The sequence below is a fragment of the Anastrepha ludens genome, chromosome 6 (genome assembly GCF_028408465.1).
Source record: "Anastrepha ludens isolate Willacy chromosome 6, idAnaLude1.1, whole genome shotgun sequence".
NCBI classification, from domain to species: Eukaryota; Metazoa; Arthropoda; class Insecta; order Diptera; family Tephritidae; genus Anastrepha; species Anastrepha ludens.
The window spans coordinates 71,170,274-71,195,566 of record NC_071502.1 but is presented as its reverse complement, the minus strand read 5'-3'; the positions used below and the strand labels follow the sequence as shown (position 1 = coordinate 71,195,566).

General features: G+C 33.5%; 1 protein-coding gene across 5 annotated transcripts in view; it reads right to left on the bottom strand.

The window, feature by feature from the left end:
- LOC128867591 (tyrosine-protein kinase Src42A-like) overlaps positions 1-25,293 on the bottom strand; it is an 82,182-nt gene that overhangs the window by 3,229 nt on the left and 53,660 nt on the right. The gene's annotated exons all lie outside the window — the stretch shown is intronic.

Sequence of the window (25,293 nt, the reverse complement as noted above, 5' to 3'; positions counted from 1 at the left end):
TAAGATAGATAAGAGTGCATCTGCCATTTTAAGCAGCCATAGCGTGGAGTTGGATTTGTGTGTTCGAGTTGTTGAACTCGATTAGCATTTAGGCTAATTTGTGTCAACAACCACAAATTTTCCAATAGTACTTTCGAAAATATCAATTTGAAAGCGCCAATTTGATTTTAAAAGCATCATTTCGGTTTTAAAAAGTATCGTTTGGCCTGTAGAATAGTCAAATGTTCTTAGGAAGCCGTCAAGTGTTCTAGCGTACACTCAATTGAACTTTAGAACACATTAAGTGTACATTAGATAAAAACAAATTGTATTTAAAAGGTTTCAAGTGTACTTTTGACAAGACCAATTGTACTTTAAACAAATTTGTACTGTAATATAACATAATCGATTCATCAGGAAACAACTTTATTGCATCTGGGCCTTATTATCTATGCTTAGCCCCGTAGAAATAATATAGGGGAAAATAAGTCATGTAAATTTCTAACGGGCATTGAACCTGCTGTTGTTGAACAAAGGATGCAGTATTAAAGACTGTTAAGGGGGTATTCTAGTCTAGAGGCCCGAATTTCGAGCATTTTTTGACGATGAATAAAAAACAAGCTATTGATATTTATCATTTACTTATTCATATATTAGGAGCACACAAAATAAATTTGAAAAAAAAAAAAAAAAAAAAAAATGAATTTTCATGGAGTTATGCGTCCTTGAAGTGGAAGGGGGGCAAAAAAGGCAGTCGTCACGATTTCTACCCTTGTGGTCATCTAAAAAAAAAAAAAAAAATACAAATTCTTAATTAATATGAATGTCATTATCGGATGAACCAGAAAAAACGGAAAAAAATGGCGGCTACTCAAAAAATTGAGGTCGATTTTTCTGTTATTTTTAAGCTTTCTCGAATTGTTTACACATAGGTTTTTAGGGTAAAAAAAATCGATTTTGGTTTATTTGAGAAAATGAATGTACATAATCTCAAGAATGTTGTGTCCAAATTTTAAGTCAATCGGTGCAAAACTCACAAAGTTAGAGCATTATAACCGTTGGCCACTCCGACTCGGCTACCTGCTATGGTCGAACTTTAAATCGATTTTCGGAAAACGACGTTTTTCAAGTCGGTGGACACTTTTTCTCTGAATCTACTCGACCGAACTTCCTGAAATTTTGTACACACTTTCTCTACATAATTACCGAGGTAACCCTGGGAGGTTTTTCTTTTTTTTCAATTTTTATTTATTTTACAATAAACAATATTATGCGATTTATCGTCTAAAAATCGCACTTCTACTTCAAATGTTAAAAAAAAATTGAAAAAAAAATTGTTTTTAATAAAAACTCGACAGGGTTACCTCGGACAATTGATTACCTAATGAAAACTCTTTGATTTTTTGATTTCAGATGATCCAATGCTGAGAAAAACTGTCCACGGCAAATTGCCTTTTTTTCGAGACGTCTGCGTAGATCTGCTGTCAACGGCTCAATTTTGTATATTTTCTTGTGAAAATTTTTGAAAATATTTTTGAAATATGAGTTTACAGTATACTAATCTGATAAATAAATTTACATGAATCATCTTTCCAAAAAAAATTTAAATAAGTGCATATTTTTAATGGAATTAACCCAACCCCGCCCTTAATGTCGTTCACGCTGCTTGATAATACATATGCCAGTTAGATAGCCTTAAACACCTAAAACTTTAACATTTAATTTTATAAGAGCACGAAGATTAATATTCACTTATGTATTATATATATAGTTTGTTCCTTTAACAAAAAGAATTACTTGTTTGTTTACAGAGCCGCAAGATGGCGGCACCAATTTCTTTATTATAGTAATAAAAAAGTGACTTCATGTAATTCTTTTATATTTAAATAAATCTAAAACTTCCAAAAAACAAAAAACAAAATTTAAAATTAATACTAATAATAATAATAATTGGCGCTTACACCATTTGTGGGTGTTTGGCCGAGCTCCTCCTGCTATATGTGGCGTTCGTTTCGATACTTTTCCGCAAACGAAGGGACCCACAGTTTTACGCCGCCTCCGAACGGTATTTGGTTTTTCATGAGTAGGTTTTTGATGGTAGAAATACACTCGACGGTTTGCCATTGCTTGTCCAGGGGTGACCGCTGTTATAAAAAAACACTTTTTCCACCATTTGGTGCTTCATACCCGTTATTTTGCACCCGTGGTAGTCACGCACAAACCAATTCTGGCGACGATTTCAAAAACCATTATATTTTACACATTTCAAAAAATTATTTTTAAGATTTTTTTCGAATAATTTTTTGTTTATTTACAATTGTTTGGGTTTTGACTCCTTATTATTTTCAACATGAGGATTTTGAGTACTTTCTACTTTCTATATTCGTATTGATTATGCTCCGAATTTTTTCTTAAAATTTTATGTAAAATCCGCACCTGCTAGAAAGAATGTCGGAAAAGCGCTCCATACAATTTAGCCCGCCCCAATGTATAGTACATATGTACTCCCAAAACATTTTACGAGCATACGGCATATGTTTTTTTATCGAAAACACTGTATGTAAATAAATGCGCTCACACGTAATCAATTTTAATCAATTTAGTTGTTACCTGTTGACAGTCAAAGTATAATTAGCATTAAATTATGGCAGGGTGCACTCCCATACATGCAAATGCTCTATTTTTGCTTTTCACGGATGGAGAGAAAAGTTTCGAAAGTGCTTCCTGACTTTAAGCGACTAACAAACAACAACTTGTGCCGCGTCCACATACAGTTGGTAAACAAATAGAAACTTCACGTATCAAATTTCTATATACAAGCAATCAGGGGAATCATCAATATTAGTAGGAGCGTTTCTTCTCGAGGTTTGGATGGCAGAAGATTTTAGCTATTTGTACACAAAAGTTAAGTCTCAGAAGAATTCTGGTGGTGCCATCCGCGAATTGAAGACAAAGGTTCTAATTCAAACAATAAGCTTATATGTATATGTATATGTACTAATGTATAGAAGTAGACATTAGGGACACTTGAGCAAATATTCCTTCTACTCACTTCAAAGCTATTGTTTATGTTTATTAATTATTCTGTTAACAATGCACGAATACGACAGGTGACAAAAGCAAAAACAAGCCGAACAGATATCGAAACGAGAAAACTGAAAGCTTAATATAAATACTGAAAACAATTTGTAGAAAACAGGTCACTGACATTTTACTAGATTTCAATAACGAATTTAATTGACATTTCTAGTCAACTAATTGAGCCATCCAAAACATAAAAAGTAAATAGAGAAAAACTACAGGTATGGGAAAAATTTGCAAGTATATAGTTATGTACATCCCTGTATATGGCAGTATACAAATTTATATAATAATCTTTGTTCTGTTGCAAGCAATTGCGAGGATTTACATTTGCTAGCGGAGTAAAGTGTAAATAATTTGAGCAAATAACAAAATATATATGAAATTTTCAAAAGAGCAGAAAAATTTGGGGACGCCGTATTTGGTTTTCATCGCATATCATTTTATGAATGAATAAATTACTGGTATCGTGCGAAATCGCAGATGTGTATCGCATCAGCCATATGTAATCAGGAAAACAGGTCTGAAGATCGAACGCAGTGAAAGTGATAAGAACTGCTAAGTAAGTTGCTAATTTATTTTGCACATGAACGCGCGTAAAAGGTCAGTTACATGTAATAAAAATATTAATTTATTAAAATCAGTTATAAATGAAATATATTTTTGGGAATGTATGAAAATACTCAAAACATGTTAATAAACAAATGCATGAGCAAACATATTAGGTGAAGTAAAAAGTGCGTTATGAAATTAATTAACCAGCCGGTTTTCTTGACTAATTTTCAAGTGCTGGGTAACGCACTGAGTGCTAACATGATGACAACATTTTTAATAAGTATCCGATGATTTTTTAATCATCGACACCTTTATTACCAGAACAGAATCATTAGGATCGCATTTTTTGTTTGTTTTTTTTATTCGACTTTTTATCTTGGCTATAGTGGTACAATCCGTGACAAACGATATCACATCAACATTTAGACAAGTTTTGACTATTTTTTACTTGTTTTTGAATGTTCATTATTTTAGTATAAAGGTATAGCTAAGTTTGGAGCTAATTTATATTTGCACTTTATTATACTAAAATTAGATAAGCTATAAAACTGCATACTAAGCATCTTTTTAGAAATTCTAACTAGAAAACATAGAAGTGGGATACATTATATGTTGAATATACATATTTATTTGTAATTAGACAATAAGCGGCAGGTACTTTTATGCAAAAATAATGACAACTCAAAAAAGAAAAAACTAAAAAACAGGAGTCAAAACTGGTTAAAATGTTGATGTGCAGAGGGATCACTAAATAATGTAACGAATTTTCTTCTTTTTTAACTCTAATTATATACATAAGGATTTGAGCAAACACAAAACTGTTTAGAAAAAATTATCAAGCTTAATGCCACCTTTAGAGCGCCTTATACATAGTATGATTACCTGATGCAATGTATACATCGCATCACTAACACATTTAACGCAAAACATTTACAACTTTTTACTCCACCTAATACTAAATATATTAATCTGAGAACTTTTTGTAAAAAACAAAGCTTAGCACCTTTCAACTAACCGCAATTTAAGAGGCAGGCCAGTTGTTTATTAGAGTGAAGGAAATTAAAGGGGTGTTATATCTTTGAGATGCGAAAAAGCAACAGTGTGCTGCTTGTTTTTTAATTAAAATAATGGTTCCGGGAACACTCATTAGTTCTGTTGCTCGAGAGCCTCAAAACCTACAGGTCGTCGGCCACTAATGCACTTATGAACTTCTTTGATTTCCCAAACAAAAGTGAAGTTTTTAAAGATAGCGGACTTGACAGCTAAAAAAATTCGATCTATTGGCTTGAAGTTTCTACAAAATACCTAGAAAATACTTCTCATCAATCACAAGTTAAAAAAAAAACAGTCTAACATAGTCAAATGTCTGTTTATAAGCGGCTGACAATCAGCAAAAAATCGGGTTTCAATTTTGGAAAACAAAAAATCCGTTAACATAACGCGATAACGATGCTTACGACAGGCTGTAGTTCATTTATGAAAATTAAAATTGGTCCAATTTCTCACCCAAACGAAATTCACACTAAACAGTATATCATTATGAATTGCCGGCTTCTTCGGATGACATGTGGGTTTTGTGACGCTCAAATACCAGCATTATGTTTTTTGTAATAACCGCGGAGCTGCAAATGAGTTCTATCTGCAAACGTGATTTTTCGATTAAAGAGCTCATGTTCAACCAAGCCTTCTTCTTCTTAATGGACTGGACAAAACGACCAATTTTGTAAATGCCCAACCATAAACTAAGTTTTTGACACATTAGAGATGTTATGTTAGCCGCCAAAGTTAAAAAAAAAAATATAATATACAATAATTTAAATTGCAAACGTTAGATGGGACACCCTGCATCATGACCATCACCATGTTCTGAAGAACTCAGTTTAACTAGGAAGAAAAAGTATTTTTAAATAACATTTATTAAATAGAAAATACAGCGGTATCAAACATAATTCCATGTCATCAAAATAAGAGTTTGAAGGGATAAAAGGAGTTGGCAAAAGTTGATTCAAAAGCAATTTTTTTTTGTTTTTAACAGGACTATCAAAATTACAATAAAAAAAAAAAAATTATGTGTAACTCTCAACCCCTCAACCATATTAATTTCGACACACTGGATACAAAAACAGAAACAACTTTAAATCGGAAAAATTAGCAATGCAGTCTGCATTTGACTATAAATCAAATGAATTGACACATATCATCATAAAAATCTAATATAGTTTTTTATGTCACACCCAGACCAATGACTACCAATTAACAAAACCGCAAACCGTGGCATGCGTGGTGGCAGCGTCGAACACTCAAAAAATAGACAAAACAACCTGGCGTCGACGGTGATCATAAAAGTAGAAAAATTTCAGAATAGAATTGATTAAACTTAAAATTTTGTTTTAACAAACAATGACCTCGCGCGACCCCAGTGTTAGCATAAGACTAACGATTTTTGTTTTTTTGGTCAAATTGCGCAACTAGAACACATAATTGAATTAAAAATTGCAAACCTGCATTGGTTCATATATATGTACATACGCACATACGTAGATGTGCATATTTGTATAGGTGATGTGTACAGGTGATTCACCGCTTTCATTGTCAAGCTCGCCATCGCCCAGTTGTCGCGGGTACTGAAAATTCGCAAATTAACTTCGTTTTTTTTTCAACGCCATGGCGCGAATACTTAATATTTTTGCCTATGCATAGAAAACTATGTATAAGTAATGCTGTGCCAGAGCTTGCCTGCATGTCACTACGAGTACGTTTTAATATTTGTTTATTAATTTTTTGCATGCTTACGAAAATAATTTGCGTATTGCCGCCCGTACGCGATTTATTCGAACGATCGTTCGCTTGGTCGGTTGCGGTATACTTGCCGGGTATCTTCCGGTACGGAAGGAACATTTAAATTTTCGAAAAAAAAAAAAAACAATTAGCACTCGCATTACAATGTACAAGGGTAGCTTGGCGTAACCCTGTGGGAAAAATCTGAAATAATATATGTATATTTCAGAACAATTTAGAACGATTTCTAAGCTGTGACATGCGTATCGACATCGAAAAATAAAAGCTACCCATCGAACTTATCCTACATTGTAAACGCGACTACGACTGCAAGTGCAGCAGGTTACTGATTCGATTCAACGAATTTTAATTTTAATATATTTGTGCCACATTTAAGTTCTAATAAACTGTACACAATTAAATTTATAAATTGCAAATATACGTACGGTCATGAGCGAATAAAAAGGGAAAGGAAATAAAAAAAATATAATTGTTTTCTACTAATGATAGGCTAGTCAAAGGATGATAGATTACCAGGTTTGACCACTCGAAGCGAACTTCTGAGAGTAACTTCGGTTGCCACGTCAACAGCCACTCGGCAGCCGAATTATGCCCGCTCATTTCACACGTATTCACACACTCGTCCAACAAGTCGTTGTGTAGACCGCAACGATGTAATGAGCGGCAGTTGTGTTGATTTTTTCCGTATATCACCAACACAAGCTCATTTTTTTCGTTAAAAAACCGCTGTCATGGCCTCGGTTATGTCAGCCAATCACCTGATCCTTTCAAAATCGCTCAGAGCCAGTTAACGGTTTCATGTTGGCCACACCTTTGCATTCTGTACATCGTGACGCCAGCGCATATGTTCTACTCTATCGACTATTGCGGCAGCAGCAGAAGTGCTACTTAGAATATACTTTTTTTTATAGACCTAAACCGTCACATTTAACACTGGTTTGGAACACTCCATGGCGCTTTGTTTGGCAGATGTACACACTATATAATTTACTAAAAATTAGCACGATTTCGGTCAGGAACCATTATATTGTCTTTTCATTTATTAAACAAATTAAATTCATATAGATCTGGTATAATGATGCGCGGTCGTTAAACACAACTTGGAATAAAAAAGTTCGACCATTCGTTAATTTCATCTAAATGGTTTTGCTGAAAACACCATATGAACTGGTACAAAAAAAAAACCATAAATAAAAAAAACCACAAAAAAACCAAATAAAAAACTGCCGCATTTGACCATTAAAAATTCACTGCAATATGTGGAAAAGCCTTTACATTTCTCTAGTGGTAGTATCTTGGATATACCATTTTTTCTTTGAAAAGTAAGCGGGAAATGCATTTAACATTAAGGATATAAGATATCGATATATGCTAACCATTTCTTTTTTCTTGGCATATCTTCTATATGTGGTTTGAATAAAACCATGTGACATGAGTACCAATAAATTTGTTGCAAACGAAATTCTTCGGAAAAATTAATTTCGCAATATTCTGAAGCAAATGCGTAATCAAGATCGCAAAATTCACGCCTTGGCACTATTTTCTATAGGATCATCTCACCGATAGGGTTTATGCAAATATACCAAAAACTATTGAAGTTTTAAAGTATAATACCTAAATACCTCCGAAAATTTTACCGAAAAGAATAGGCATCAGTAAATGTGCACTCAGAAGACATTTCGGAAACATAGTTGTAGAAAAAATACCATTTTTGATAAGATACCACTACATATCGTCCCGCTTATGAAACAAGAATGTGTAACAATAAAACTGTTGGGAAATCAAGTTTCAAAGTTTGTTGCTCTATGAAAATTAGGTTTGGATTCTGATAAAATAACAATTATTTGTGGTTTCCTTGTATGCATGGTATTATGGGTTTTGGCATAACATAGAGCATCTAGAGGGTCATCGAGTAAACTAATTGGCTCAAAATTGAAAACTTTGCATAAGTGAACGTGAAGTAGTCATGGGTTTAAAGTACCCATATACATATTTAGAAATGCGCCAATCTGCTATTAGTATTGTAGTTTTCCCCGTTGGGAATATTTTGAATTGCTGTTAATTGCCAGTTAAACTTTATTTACATAGTTTTTCAATTTTATTTTGTTTGTGTCTAGGTTTTCGTTTTTTGTTTTGCTATTACTGTCACTTGCGAAATTCAATGTCAATAAAACAAAAGGTGATGCATACTAATATATTTTATATGAATTTGTCAACGCACTTTTTGCTTAAAATTATATTGCAGAAATGATTGTGGTAACATGTAAATCTGAAACAATTCTTAAAGCAATTTATTTGGGGAATATCGCTTTTATAATATTTATTGAAATTCGTCCTTAAAATAAGTGTATCTAGGACACATATTGCGAAATTAAGGAACCTTTCTAAAAAATCGAATCAAATAAAGCTTAAAATATAGTATTAAACTTCTTTATTGTCCTTATTTTTATCTTTTGATGATTGATTTTATTGATAAAGATTTAGGTTGATTCTGGATGCTCATTCTGTAGAAAAAACTTGGTCTTTCGCAGCTCTGCTTTTTTCACTCAGTTGGAAAAATATACCAAATTCTATATAAGTAAATAAATAAACAACAAAATACAACAATAATAATAAAATTGTATTTATTCCGACTAGCAGGTTCGGCCACTAACGGCAAGGAAGTATGTAATGGGTTCGGATAATGATGCGCCAAGAGAAGAAATTTCATGTATTCTGCGGATAGCAACGCTTTGCCAGTTTTGACAATTACATACTTTTTTTGTCGGAATTTTTAGAAAAATTCTGGGTATGCAGTTTTATAGCCCATCTAATTTTAGTAATTTATTGTGCAAGTTTAATTTGCAATCAGAAATCACTTTTGTGGAATACAAATACAATTTTGTTTGACTGAATAACTTTACATATGTACAGTTATGTTATCACAAGGGCAACCCAAAATAATTTCCAGCGATTTAACAAAAAATAAAAAATAAATGTTGAGCTAATTTTATTATAAATCAATAACTAATAATAAAAATTGCTGTAATAACAACAATAGTAACACTGTGCCGAAATGAATATCAAAGTGCACATTCACGCCTTATTTATACAGGGTCCGCTATATAACTTTACGGAATTAAAAATGCTATAAAAAAGAAACTACTCAATATTTTTCCAAACTATTTTTTTTATTTTGAAGTTCAATCCTTCCGGTTAATGATGAAATACAACTTCATTCATATGGCTGCCTCGGCTAGCCACGCACCATCCCATACAATCGGTCCAATTTTTCAACACATTTTCGATTGTATGCGGCTGTATTTCAGCTATGACATCGCGCATGTTGGTCTTCAGTGCATCAATTGTTGCTGGTTTGTTGGCATAACACTGGTCTTTGACGGCACCCCAAAGATAGTAATCCAACGGCGTCAAATCGCAGCTCCGAGGCTGCGAAACGATATCAGAATTTCGGCTGATAATGCGATCTTCGAAGGCAGTGCGCAAAAGATTGATCGTAGCATTCGCTGTGTGGCAAGTAGCGCCATCTTGTTGGAACCAAATGCCACCAATATCCTCCTCTTCAATTTCTCGGAATAAAAATTCGTTCAACATGGCCCGGTAACGCTCTCCATTGACGGTTACGGCCACTCCTCGCTCATTTTCGAAGAAAAATGGTGCCTCTCGACCAAAATCCGCATCAAACAGTGACTCGTTGTGAATGCATCGGCTTTTCTTTGAGTGCGTGCGGGTTTTCTGAGCCCCAAATGCGGCAATTTTGCTTGTTAACATACCCGCCAAAATGGAAATGAGCTTCATCCGAATAGATGATTTTTCGGTAAAAGTCTCACACACATTCTGCAACATTACCATGATTTTCAAAGTAATGTCGCAATATTTCCCAGCGTTCTTTGAGCGTATACACAACCATTTTCGTTCAGCGGAAGAATAAAACTAATTTTCTGTCAAATCAGATGACAGCTAAGTGTTACCATTCTTCAAATAATACCTAGTTCAAATCCGTAACTATAGATGGCGGGCCCTTTATAAGGCTTATTCTGCGTGAGATAGGAAATATATGTCGCGACTCAAAACTTTTCTCAAAATTCTGGTTAAAAAGTTTGAAATTTTGATCAAAATTTGTTTTAATTTGCACAAAATTTGAAACTTGGAGAATGGACTTTGTTGTCATAAAGTAAGTATAAAATTACATATGAAAAAAAAAAAACCAAAATGCCAAAACTTGTCAGTAAATTCCTAAACTATAATTAATAAACGCACTGAATATGGGTAGCCTTCGGTAAACCCTTCTTGGGTAAGGCCTTCTGTTTTCAAAAGTTACGGCAAATCCAACGGTAAGTGTACTAACTACGACATTTTTAAAGCGACGCATTCACTTGAACCTCTGCTCGATAACTAAAGATCTCAATAACGCGCAAACGGGTTCTCACGGGTATACTGACGATGTACTCAAATATTTACAAATACAGCCAGCATTCACTAATTTATGTGCTAATTCACACAAGAACGTGCATAAACTTAGGTCTTAAGTACTGCAATGGATCTCTAAAGCCATCGTACTTAACCGAATACTTTATCGATTTCAAACTTCAACTGGAATTGAAGTAAGAGAGGACCTCACTTTAGATATATGTACAATTAAGTTTAGGAACGACGCAGTGTTGCCAATTTCCAAGTTCTCACACACACCACATCATCATCACTGCTTCAGCGGTCTCTCTGAACTTCATTTTCCTACAGAGGAAAGGCATTTCCTTAAGTACATCCGGGAGGGTGTATGAGACTTTAATTCTGGGATTTTCGTGGGATGTTAACTGATAAAAATGTGTGCAACCAAATATAATCGCTAAATATTATTTAATATCTCAAAAAAAAGGGAAAACAAATCCGCTGTCATGGCCTCGGTTATGTCAGCCAATCACCTGATCCTTTCAAAATCGCTCAGAGCCAGTTAACGGTTTCATGTTGGCCACACCTTTGCATTCTGTACATCGTGACGCCAGCGCATATGTTCTACTCTATCGACTATTGCGGCAGCAGCAGAAGTGCTACTTAGAATATACTTTTTTTTATAGACCTAAACCGTCACATTTAACACTGGTTTGGAACACTCCATGGCGCTTTGTTTGGCAGATGTACACACTATATAATTTACTAAAAATTAGCACGATTTCGGTCAGGAACCATTATATTGTCTTTTCATTTATTAAACAAATTAAATTCATATAGATCTGGTATAATGATGCGCGGTCGTTAAACACAACTTGGAATAAAAAAGTTCGACCATTCGTTAATTTCATCTAAATGGTTTTGCTGAAAACACCATATGAACTGGTACAAAAAAAAACCATAAATAAAAAAAACCACAAAAAAACCAAATAAAAAACTGCCGCATTTGACCATTAAAAATTCACTGCAATATGTGGAAAAGCCTTTACATTTCTCTAGTGGTAGTATCTTGGATATACCATTTTTTCTTTGAAAAGTAAGCGGGAAATGCATTTAACATTAAGGATATAAGATATCGATATATGCTAACCATTTCTTTTTTCTTGGCATATCTTCTATATGTGGTTTGAATAAAACCATGTGACATGAGTACCAATAAATTTGTTGCAAACGAAATTCTTCGGAAAAATTAATTTCGCAATATTCTGAAGCAAATGCGTAATCAAGATCGCAAAATTCACGCCTTGGCACTATTTTCTATAGGATCATCTCACCGATAGGGTTTATGCAAATATACCAAAAACTATTGAAGTTTTAAAGTATAATACCTAAATACCTCCGAAAATTTTACCGAAAAGAATAGGCATCAGTAAATGTGCACTCAGAAGACATTTCGGAAACATAGTTGTAGAAAAAATACCATTTTTGATAAGATACCACTACATATCGTCCCGCTTATGAAACAAGAATGTGTAACAATAAAACTGTTGGGAAATCAAGTTTCAAAGTTTGTTGCTCTATGAAAATTAGGTTTGGATTCTGATAAAATAACAATTATTTGTGGTTTCCTTGTATGCATGGTATTATGGGTTTTGGCATAACATAGAGCATCTAGAGGGTCATCGAGTAAACTAATTGGCTCAAAATTGAAAACTTTGCATAAGTGAACGTGAAGTAGTCATGGGTTTAAAGTACCCATATACATATTTAGAAATGCGCCAATCTGCTATTAGTATTGTAGTTTTCCCCGTTGGGAATATTTTGAATTGCTGTTAATTGCCAGTTAAACTTTATTTACATAGTTTTTCAATTTTATTTTGTTTGTGTCTAGGTTTTCGTTTTTTGTTTTGCTATTACTGTCACTTGCGAAATTCAATGTCAATAAAACAAAAGGTGATGCATACTAATATATTTTATATGAATTTGTCAACGCACTTTTTGCTTAAAATTATATTGCAGAAATGATTGTGGTAACATGTAAATCTGAAACAATTCTTAAAGCAATTTATTTGGGGAATATCGCTTTTATAATATTTATTGAAATTCGTCCTTAAAATAAGTGTATCTAGGACACATATTGCGAAATTAAGGAACCTTTCTAAAAAATCGAATCAAATAAAGCTTAAAATATAGTATTAAACTTCTTTATTGTCCTTATTTTTATCTTTTGATGATTGATTTTATTGATAAAGATTTAGGTTGATTCTGGATGCTCATTCTGTAGAAAAAACTTGGTCTTTCGCAGCTCTGCTTTTTTCACTCAGTTGGAAAAATATACCAAATTCTATATAAGTAAATAAATAAACAACAAAATACAACAATAATAATAAAATTGTATTTATTCCGACTAGCAGGTTCGGCCACTAACGGCAAGGAAGTATGTAATGGGTTCGGATAATGATGCGCCAAGAGAAGAAATTTCATGTATTCTGCGGATAGCAACGCTTTGCCAGTTTTGACAATTACATACTTTTTTTGTCGGAATTTTTAGAAAAATTCTGGGTATGCAGTTTTATAGCCCATCTAATTTTAGTAATTTATTGTGCAAGTTTAATTTGCAATCAGAAATCACTTTTGTGGAATACAAATACAATTTTGTTTGACTGAATAACTTTACATATGTACAGTTATGTTATCACAAGGGCAACCCAAAATAATTTCCAGCGATTTAACAAAAAATAAAAAATAAATGTTGAGCTAATTTTATTATAAATCAATAACTAATAATAAAAATTGCTGTAATAACAACAATAGTAACACTGTGCCGAAATGAATATCAAAGTGCACATTCACGCCTTATTTATACAGGGTCCGCTATATAACTTTACGGAATTAAAAATGCTATAAAAAAGAAACTACTCAATATTTTTCCAAACTATTTTTTTTATTTTGAAGTTCAATCCTTCCGGTTAATGATGAAATACAACTTCATTCATATGGCTGCCTCGGCTAGCCACGCACCATCCCATACAATCGGTCCAATTTTTCAACACATTTTCGATTGTATGCGGCTGTATTTCAGCTATGACATCGCGCATGTTGGTCTTCAGTGCATCAATTGTTGCTGGTTTGTTGGCATAACACTGGTCTTTGACGGCACCCCAAAGATAGTAATCCAACGGCGTCAAATCGCAGCTCCGAGGCTGCGAAACGATATCAGAATTTCGGCTGATAATGCGATCTTCGAAGGCAGTGCGCAAAAGATTGATCGTAGCATTCGCTGTGTGGCAAGTAGCGCCATCTTGTTGGAACCAAATGCCACCAATATCCTCCTCTTCAATTTCTCGGAATAAAAATTCGTTCAACATGGCCCGGTAACGCTCTCCATTGACGGTTACGGCCACTCCTCGCTCATTTTCGAAGAAAAATGGTGCCTCTCGACCAAAATCCGCATCAAACAGTGACTCGTTGTGAATGCATCGGCTTTTCTTTGAGTGCGTGCGGGTTTTCTGAGCCCCAAATGCGGCAATTTTGCTTGTTAACATACCCGCCAAAATGGAAATGAGCTTCATCCGAATAGATGATTTTTCGGTAAAAGTCTCACACACATTCTGCAACATTACCATGATTTTCAAAGTAATGTCGCAATATTTCCCAGCGTTCTTTGAGCGTATACACAACCATTTTCGTTCAGCGGAAGAATAAAACTAATTTTCTGTCAAATCAGATGACAGCTAAGTGTTACCATTCTTCAAATAATACCTAGTTCAAATCCGTAACTATAGATGGCGGGCCCTTTATAAGGCTTATTCTGCGTGAGATAGGAAATATATGTCGCGACTCAAAACTTTTCTCAAAATTCTGGTTAAAAAGTTTGAAATTTTGATCAAAATTTGTTTTAATTTGCACAAAATTTGAAACTTGGAGAATGGACTTTGTTGTCATAAAGTAAGTATAAAATTACATATGAAAAAAAAAAAACCAAAATGCCAAAACTTGTCAGTAAATTCCTAAACTATAATTAATAAACGCACTGAATATGGGTAGCCTTCGGTAAACCCTTCTTGGGTAAGGCCTTCTGTTTTCAAAAGTTACGGCAAATCCAACGGTAAGTGTACTAACTACGACATTTTTAAAGCGACGCATTCACTTGAACCTCTGCTCGATAACTAAAGATCTCAATAACGCGCAAACGGGTTCTCACGGGTATACTGACGATGTACTCAAATATTTACAAATACAGCCAGCATTCACTAATTTATGTGCTAATTCACACAAGAACGTGCATAAACTTAGGTCTTAAGTACTGCAATGGATCTCTAAAGCCATCGTACTTAACCGAATACTTTATCGATTTCAAACTTCAACTGGAATTGAAGTAAGAGAGGACCTCACTTTAGATATATGTACAATTAAGTTTAGGAACGACGCAGTGTTGCCAATTTCCAAGTTCTCACACACACCACATCATCATCACTGCTTCAGCGGTCTCTCTGAACTTCATTTTCCTACAGAGGAAAGGCATTTCCTTAAGTACATCCGGGAGGGTGTATGAGACTTTAATTCTGGGATTTTCGTGGGATGTTAACTGATAAAAATGTGTGCAACCAAATATAATCGCTAAATATTATTTAATATCTCAAAAAAAAGGGAAAACAAATAGTAATTTATCACGATATTGCGAAGTTGTACAAATTACAGCAACGATTCCAAGAAAACCATCACCTACAAAAACGTAGACAAACACAAGGAAATCGAGAGTGAGTAATATGTTGTCAGCAAAATAAATATAATTATGAATACCATTTACTCCAGAGCTAAGAGAAGCAATACAACAAATTGACGATTTTGTGAAATCATCTGCATGAAATAATTGTTTTCTTTAAAAATATTTAAAGAAGCAATTAACAGCTGTTAATGTTGACACCTGCTTAATATTGCATGCTTTAAGAGGGAAACTGCCGAAGTGACGAAACAAAAAACAATATAATCATAACAAAAACAAAAAATAAAGATAAAATAATCTCCATGATTTCGCGAATTTCAGCTTAAGCCTGAAAACCCACAGCATTTAAAAATCAAAGAGAAACAAACAAAAGAAAAATTTAACAACGAATTATTTAATATTTATTGCGCATTATAGTATACAAATTTCAGACTAAAATGTATAAAAATGTATTTTAGTTAATTTTTATTGAGTTTCATCTTAAGTAGCCAGTACCAGTTGGGACATGGTTTAGGAAGTAAGCCAAAAACAAAACTAAAATATGAAGCGCGAACGTCAAACAACCTGAATATGATTCAGAGAAACAGCTAACCAAAAAACTACGAATTACAGAGAATTTAAAAGGCAAAGCGTTTTTGGGCAAGGGAACCTGTTCGCTTGGATTCCCCCAAAAAGACAACAAATAATATCTCAATGTTGTGGCGGGAAAACGAGATACTCGATGATTGAACTTTATTTCCACACAACTATCAAATTTTCGAATGCAATTCGCAGAATCCAGGCCCATGGAAAAAACGCAAATAGTTCGTTTCCTGTTACCGAAAATTAAAATTCAGTTGAAACATACATCTGGTGCATACTTTCAATGGTTATTATAAATCGAGATGACGTCAATGGTTGTAGCTGCATATCACTTAGGCAGATGAGCTAATTGCGTGTGCATTCCCCGAGGGGAGTTTAACGCCATTAAAGAAAAAAAAAAGTAAAAACAGAAATTACAGCATGGATAGACAGGTTTTCAGCGTCACAACGAGTAATGTAGAAAAAAACCGTTTTCGGTGGAGAGTTTAAGTGAACAAAATTCATAATTCCCAGAATATGTAAGATCGCCTTGTGTACTTTTTTTGTTTTGGAATGCAGAATATGAATCCGTAGCTGACTGAAAAAAACCAAATTGAGGACAAACAATTAAAATAATATAATTGGTACCAGTCGCTGATTACGAACTCTTTATCATAATTTGAAATTTCAAATTGGCGGATTCATTATGGAAACATAAAAGTCACACCTTTAAGGGGGTAGTATGGTTAATTCGGTGTAAAACAAGCATATTTTTCGAAATTGTTTTTGTCGACACAGTTGATTTATTCAAAATTTTAAAATTACTTCATTATAAAGTCATATTTAAAGAATATTGTGTGAAATTTTCATTGATTTTTATGAAGAAATGAGTTGGTGGCAGCGAATCTTCGCGGACGTCTCATAAAAAAGTTTTATTGCGGTGTCCCTCAGAACTCATTACTGGATCAACTAAAATCAAAAAACCAAATTGATTTCATCAGCTAATAAAGTTTCGCAGGTAACAACGTCGAATTTTTTTTTTTTTTTTTTTTTTTTTTTTTTTTTTTTTTTTTTAATTTTTTAAAGCGCTTTGAAGTCAAAACACCGATTTTTCATAAAAAAAACTTGAAAACTTTGTTGTTTTAAAATATGACAAAATTTAAAAAAAAAAAAAACTCGACGTCATTACCTCGTGAATAAAGTAAAGAAACAAAAAATCCAAATTTGAAAAGAATCGGTGCAGTAGACATGAATCTACAGTGGACACCGACCGTAAAAAAGGCAAGTGAGAGAAAAACGCGTTTAAAGATTTTCGGCAGCGTGAAATCCGGTTGGAGAGGTAGATACTTAATCCTTTGTGTCTTTGTCAATTTTACTCTAATGCACTTCAAACTTTCACACAATAATCTTAAGATGTTATAGAATAATTTAAAAAAAAAAAAAAAAAAATGAAAAAAAAAAAAAATACCATACTACCCCCTTAATTAGCTTACATAAGTCGAACTTTCCTGAACCTATCGCACGAAGGGCTCCATGTTGACACCATATGTATTTAGAAAAATATATTTCTATTTATATACATATATATGTATATATTTTTAAATTGGTTAAAAATGTCATTTATTTCCAAATACATACATTTGTGCTATCACTGATCGTTGGTTTAGTAAAATCTGTAGATTAAAAAATTGAAAATAATTTTTTTTTAATTTGTTGTTTTTCTTTCTTTTTTTTGAATTTCAATTGCAATAATTGTTTAAGTGAGCAAAAAAATATGGTCAGTGCATGTAATTGAAAAAAACGTTATCTACATTTGATTGTTTTTTAATTCTAAATATCTAAAAAGAAACCTTTAAAAGTAATTTCTACATTTGCATTTTCAATTTAGTTAAATATTATTTGCTCAGTTAAAAAATGCTCACTTCTTTAAGTAAATCAATAACCTTTCTTGCTGCAAAATAAGCATAAGACAGTTCACGCTCATCATCTCACGCACAGAATTATAAAAATTGTAAAATTGAAGTTATTGAACCAACTGAAGAACTTGATATAAATAAATATCAATAACTCTAGGGGCTTGGTGCAAACCTCTATCGGAATTTTGTAATTTTTCAAAATTATGAAAATAAAATAATTACACGGAGTTCAAGTGATATAGTGCACGTTTTAGGTCAAGACCAGTACAACACAAAACTGTGTTTAGAAAATTCAAAACATCCGCAAATTTTTTATTTATTGTTAAAAAACCGATGGTGTTTTTGATGAAATAAAAATACATAGCTAACCCATTTTTCAACCGATTTTTCATTTCAATATGGTCTGGGGAAGGGGAGTGTATGTGCGTTATGAATGTATATAATTCTAAGATTAAACGATTGTCGTTCAAAAGAAATTTTCAATACCAAGTTCTGATTTGTGGAATTTTTCCACGTTTTTTTTTTCCAATGTGATGCAATTTTTTTGGCCACTATGAAATAGTGCTTGCTAGATTCGGAAAGGACACAGGTATGAGTAAATATACTTAATTATGCACGTATTTCGCGAATAATAACGGAGAACCGCATTAAATTTGCAAATACGAAAGTAGTGAACACAACTTTCATTTTAATGATTTTTTTGTTTTACAAAAAAATCCGTTACTTCGACACATTTTGATCGATTTTTGAAATTAAATGATTTTTACATTCGGAGTAGACACAGCTATAAGACTTTTTACTAATAAATAAACCTTTCATTTCAATATTATCGACAAACTCGCAAAAATTGGAAAAATTGACTACAATTTAAGTTTTGTGTTGAAAAATCAGTGGTTATTCTTGCTTAGCGTGAAAAATAGAAGACATACGTCAGAAGGACCAACAATTACCTGAACAAGTTTCTAGATTGGAAATGGGATAAAATGCAGACGAGCTACGAATTTTTAAGTGCCAGAAAACACCCAAAATCGGTTTTTTAGCGATAAATAAAAAAATTGAGGGTGTTAAAAATTGTTTGAGCACGATTCCGCACGGTTCCACGCATCGTTCTCGGCTAGATCTACATTACTCATCATGTCACTTCGAAAGTTCTGATTCACTGTATCACCGTGTTATTAATAACTCTAGGGGCTTTGTCCAAGACTCTATCGGCAATTTGTAATTTTTCAAAATTATGAAAATAAAAATTTTAATTAACCCTTTGCACTCGTATGTCACACTGGAGGTGACAATACTAATTTACTCTACAACTCGTATGTCACACTGGAGGTGACAATACTAATGTATGCTTGTAACCAATAGCACTAAATAACTGTAAAATACATACGGTATTCGAGATCTTACACAGTTATAATTTGTCAAGTTTTGTTAATCGAGTGCAAGTCGTGCACGGAATCAACATAAGATGTAGAGAATCGACTTGATGGAAAACTCCACATTTTAGTACCTCATCCGGGAAAAAAACATAATGATTGTATGGTCTGTTCTAACAGAAAAGCTAAGGGCGAAAGGAAGACAACTGTTTATTTCTGCGAAACATGCGAAAGACATCCTTTTCTTCACGTTGGAAATTGTTTTAAAAAGTATCACACTGTAAAAGATTACAAAAAATAAAACATTTTATATTAATAATTAATGAAATAAATATAATACGTTGAATTCTACGACTGTAAATTACTTTAATTCATTTAGCTAAAAATAATAACAAGTTGACACGCAACAACTTTGAAAATAAATCGAGTGCAAAGGGTTAACTTAAAACCTTCACTTTATTATACTTGAATTGAATGGAAGTGTATCCCCAAGTTTAACTTAAAACTTGCACTTTATTATACTTGAATTGAATGGAAGTGTATCCCTAAGTTTAAAATTTGAAAAGTTTTGTTCCATTTTTCACAAAGCTTGACTTGATTGTTGTGGATTCTTATGTATTCTAATAAAAAAAAAAAAAAAATTATAAAAAAATGATTTGTCAATTTGTCCGTTACAAAATATTATTCCTATCCTATTATTTTGAACACAGTTTGAATTTATACCATAAATACAAGACCGATGTGCATTGAAAAAACACTTTCACAGCAATATGATGATAGTGAATAGAGCAAAAGCTTTTAATGACTTTGGCCTAAATTTTTAGTCTCCTGGCTCACTGTACATCGAATATTTAAAGCCCGTAATAATGTGGAATACAGTTACCAATGAAGCATCTATTTCTAAGACGAATTGCCATTGTTTGTGTGACAGGTGAACAAGTGTGACCGCAATATGTGAAGTAAATTATAAATATAATGTGTTATGGTTTTGTAGAACAAAAAGAGTTAAAAAAAAATAAGTTTTTTATATTAAAATCTTCAAAAAGATATTAATATTGAAAACAGATTTTTTCCCCGCTACAGTGACGTGTTTTTGATTGTCTGAAGATTTTATCTTCACTTGTGTAACAAAAGTTTTCTAGCAACAGTGGACCGCACTCGAATTATTCGCGAAACGAGTCGTTCCTCATGCAGAATAAATAAATCTAATCGAATGTTAAGAAAGTTCTAAAGTACTTTTCATTGTGAAGCTGGCCGCATTTAAAAGCTTTTAAGAGAAAATGCAATAAATAAAAAAAGTCTAGAAGTATACGTTTTTGCATATGTACAATAACTCAAACGTGGCCCTAAGCCCATGTTGATGGGTCGCTCGCGTTCGTCGCTTATTTTTACTAGAAAATTAGAAAAAAGTCATAAGGTATCTTCTAAGCTTTAAGGCCGGCGGGCCAATTAGATGTCCTAAATTCAGTAGTTTTCGCGAAGCGTAGTAGGATGAGAAAAAAAACAATTAGCCAAATGAAGTTTTGGGGATAGTTTAATATATATTTGAACTAAAAAAAAAATTTGTACAATCTCCAACAATATATTGTAAGCCGAGTTATCAATAGATTCCCAGAGCGCCTGTATCCAACTTCTGTACAAGATACAACTTGCAATTTTCATCTGAAAACAAAAAAAAAAAAAGATTATTAATTTTGATGTAATTATCTTCTATGTGAACTAGAAAACATCCAAAAACTTTTTTAAGCGACTTTTTTACCCAGTTGAAGAGTTTTTTTTTCCTTGAAAACCACTTTTTTTCTACCTTCCCCAAAAATTCGAATTTTACGTGTTTCTTAGTTCACATCGAAGATAATTACATCAAAATTAATAATCTTTTTTTTTTTTTTGTTTTCAGATGAAAATTGCAAGTTGTATCTTGTACAGAAGTTGGATACAGGCGCTCTGGGAATCTATTGATAACTCGGCTTACAATATATTGTTGGAGATTGTACAAATTTTTTTTTTTAGTTCAAATATATATTAAACTATCCCCAAAACTTCATTTGGCTAATTGTTTTTTTCTCATCCTACAACGCTTCGCGAAAACTACTGAATTTAGGACACCTAATTGGCCCGCCGGCCTTAAGTAAACATATCCGAAGAGATTTTTTCAAAATTTTTTATTTTAATAATATTTTATCATAAGCAAATGGTATGAAACATGCAGCGTGCAGTAGTATCATAAAAAATTCATGATTTCTCAACGAATTGGCCGGTCAAGAAAGGCCCATCAACATGAGATTAGGGTTAATGGTACATAACTATCCTTCAACTTTTAAACAGGTTTTATAAGTTACACTTCGATAGGACATAAAAACCAAGGGAAGAAACTTAGTAATCACGAAGAAAGCTTGATTTTAAACGAACTTAAAAAAATCGCTTTGTATAAAGCGCAGATTTCAATAAAATGTTTAAGAAAAATATTAATAAAGTCGTTTGTGATGAAACAGTTCAAAATGTATTCAAAAAAGATAGCTTCCACAGTTGATGTGCGAGAAAGTAGCTCTTCATTAGTCCGAAAAACAAGAGCGTCCGCATGAAATTTGGCACTAAATATGTAAATAAAGCGAATGTTAGGCAAAGTAGCGGACGCTTGGGTATAGAGCACAATTTTGGTTTCTGTCAGAACAACAACCCAAAGCCCACAAGTTGCAGCTCATCTACAACTGCCCTAAACTACTCACCTCCCTCACTTTCCTTATTTCAATATAATCGAGCATGTTTGGGAGGAATTTTCCAGAAAACTAAGAAACAAGGTTTTTCGGAATATAAACGAACTGAAGGAAGCTCTGAAAATCGAATGGTACGATATTTCACCAGACATACAGCTGTCCACAAAAAAATAGGAGTGCCGATATGAAAAATATAAGTGAGTGCACAATTTTTTTTATCGCTAACGCAAGAGACGCCGATTCATAACGGTACACCTAACGGGTCACTAGTATTGAAATGTGAATCGAAATTTATTATTGCTTTCCCTATTTTAAAACTGTAATACATTTTGTTGTAGAAGGTTGTTATTGCGCTACACAAAATAATAGGAGTGCGAACTTTGTTTCTTAAAATATCGATAAACTAGCAAACATTTTTACAAAAATCGAAAAGTAAGAAGGTTACTAGTAATTTCGAAGAATTATTGTTAATATTTGGGTTGATTTATTTTGTCTTAGTGGGTAGAGGAAAGCATTGTACCGAAGAGAAGCGAGCTTTAATCAAAAGTCTCAAGAACAGTGGAAAAACGTACAAGGAAATTCAAAATATACTTGGATGTTCTGCACAAATGATAGCAAACGTCTTGTATTATAAAACAAAAGCTGAAAAACGCGGGCGAAAACAAAAACTTTCCTCTAAGGGCGATCGCAACATCATACGCACCTGGAAAGGTAACCCATTTGTTTCCGCAAGGAAAATACGCGACGATCTTGATTTACCAGTTAGTGCTGAAGCTGTATGCAGACATTTGGTCAATCATAATTTAAAGGCAAGAAGTCCCCGGAAAGTGCCCCTTCTAAAAAAGAAGCATGTGCAAGCCCGTATAGAGTTTGCACAGGAGCATAAATATTGGCCGGCTAGTAAATGGCGAAATATTTTGTGATCAGATGAAAGTACAATCGAGTTGTTTGGCAGTTCAGGCTCCAGAAAGCATGTTCGACGCCCACCCAATATGAAATATAATCCTCAATTCACAACAAAAACAGTGAAGCATGGTGGCGCTAAGGTCGTGGTATGGGGTAGCTTTTCGTATAGCGCCGTAGGCCCAATATATTTAATCGAAGGCATTATGGATCAAAAGGTTTATGTGAGGATATTAGAAGAAGTTATGCTACCATATGCCGCATGGAATATGCCACTAAAATGGATATTTCAACAGGATAATGATCCTAAGCACACGAGTAAGTCAGCGAAAGAATGGTTCAGAGTCAATTGGATTGAGCTTATGCGCTGGCCTGCTCAGTCTCCCGACCTCAACCCAATAGAAAATCTATGGACCGATATTAAAAAATGTGTTGATCAACAAAAACCCACCAATTCGAAAGATTTATGGAAAGTGGTAAAAGAGGCATGGGAAGGAATCCCAATGAAGCGTTGGTAGGATCTCATCGACTCAATGTCACGAAAGGTGCGAAGCAGTGTTAAGAAATCGAGGATATACCACGAAGTATTAATGTCTTTAAATAGTTTTGAAGAGCTTTAAGACCATTTAGTGTTAAAAATTTAGAGAAACTAAATACTATAGAAATCACTCCTATTTTTATGTGGAAGCAATTTTTTATATATCTTTACCTGAATTAAATTTTAAGTTTATGTATACATTTAATTGAAATATTTTAACTACGAATAGATGTATATAGCTCATGTGATTAATGTTACGCTAAAAGTTTTGAAATAAAACCATTTTATTCTAAAAAAAATGAACTTTGAACATTTTTCATGTCGGCACTCCTATTATTTTGTGGACAGCTGTATGTATGTAGAAGACTTGGTATAATATATGCCAAGACGTTTAAATGCAGTAATAAAAGATAAAGGATTAACCACGAAATACAGTTCAGGGAGTATTGTATAATATATAAGGGCATACAATCGACATGACTTTTATGCTTTTGTCTATTCTTATTTCTCAGAATAAAAATATTGATATAAAATATAAAAAAAATTAAATACAAATGCACTAGACTCTAAATAAATGGCAAATATACGTTTTTTGAAAATTAATTATTGTACCGTTCCGAAATCCTGTGTTAAAGTTGAACACTGAGTTGGTGCCGCTGTATATGCACTTTTTTCACTTCATTTGATAACCAAAAGTAAAGTGTATGAAAAACCAACTCATTCCGTAAAATTACATATCACTCAAGCTGACTAAAGGTAAACAACCACAAAAACTTACATGGAATTCTACTTGACATAAAAATCGTATCGACTGGCTGGCTTCTTGAATGGTAGACCGACCGGTAGTAATTTTATACTTGGCGTATAAAAAAATAAATTAAAAACAACACAAAACAATAACAGAAGGCAACAAATTTATTCAGCTGTCGTTGCCAGATTGTCGCCTCATAATTATGTACATATGCATACATATATATGTACGTCGCACTTGTAGGGAGGCCCCAACTAGCAGCATTCAGCAGATCCACTTACAGCTTCAGTTGACGTAGTACTCGTAGTTGCTGTAAGGAAGTGTGTGAGAGGACATGTTGGCGACAGCTGGAAAGAGTGGTCATAAAACGCACGCGTCACATGTCACTACAATAAACAACACTGCCGTACTGCAGCAGCCTTGCTCGGCTACCTACTCGCCCTTCTACACATTTATAGCTTGCCGCCTGCCGCCTGCCTCCTGTCTTCCTGTGCACTTGTATTCGTTAACCCACTTTTTCGATGCACGTAAATAATGGCAAGTGTATAGGCGTTTGGTGACTTGCATCGGATGTTGCATCTACAAACTTCATCTGCATCTTCTTTTGTTGGCTAACCACATGACACAAAGAAATGATGTATATGCAAAAGCCCAAATATTTACGTGCATTAAAGGGTAAGGGTTTAGGATATATTAAGTAGGTGAAATGCGAAAGTAGTCAGAGAACGAACAAAAGCAAACAACTACAAATCTCACACATTGTAACTTGCGTGCCGTAAATTGAAGTTATTGCAAGCGATAATGTGTTGTTATTTTTAATATTCACAGAGGCGGACAAAATTATTCTCACAATTTTTTTATTAAAATTGCAAATCGTGCAGAGGGGCCGGCATATGAGCACTTACAAGTATTTCATTACACAAGAAATGAAGATTAGCCAGAAAGTGGTTTGGAACTATTTGATTAAGGCTAGTCACAAGAAGAAGCTCCATGAGCTCCACTCATGCA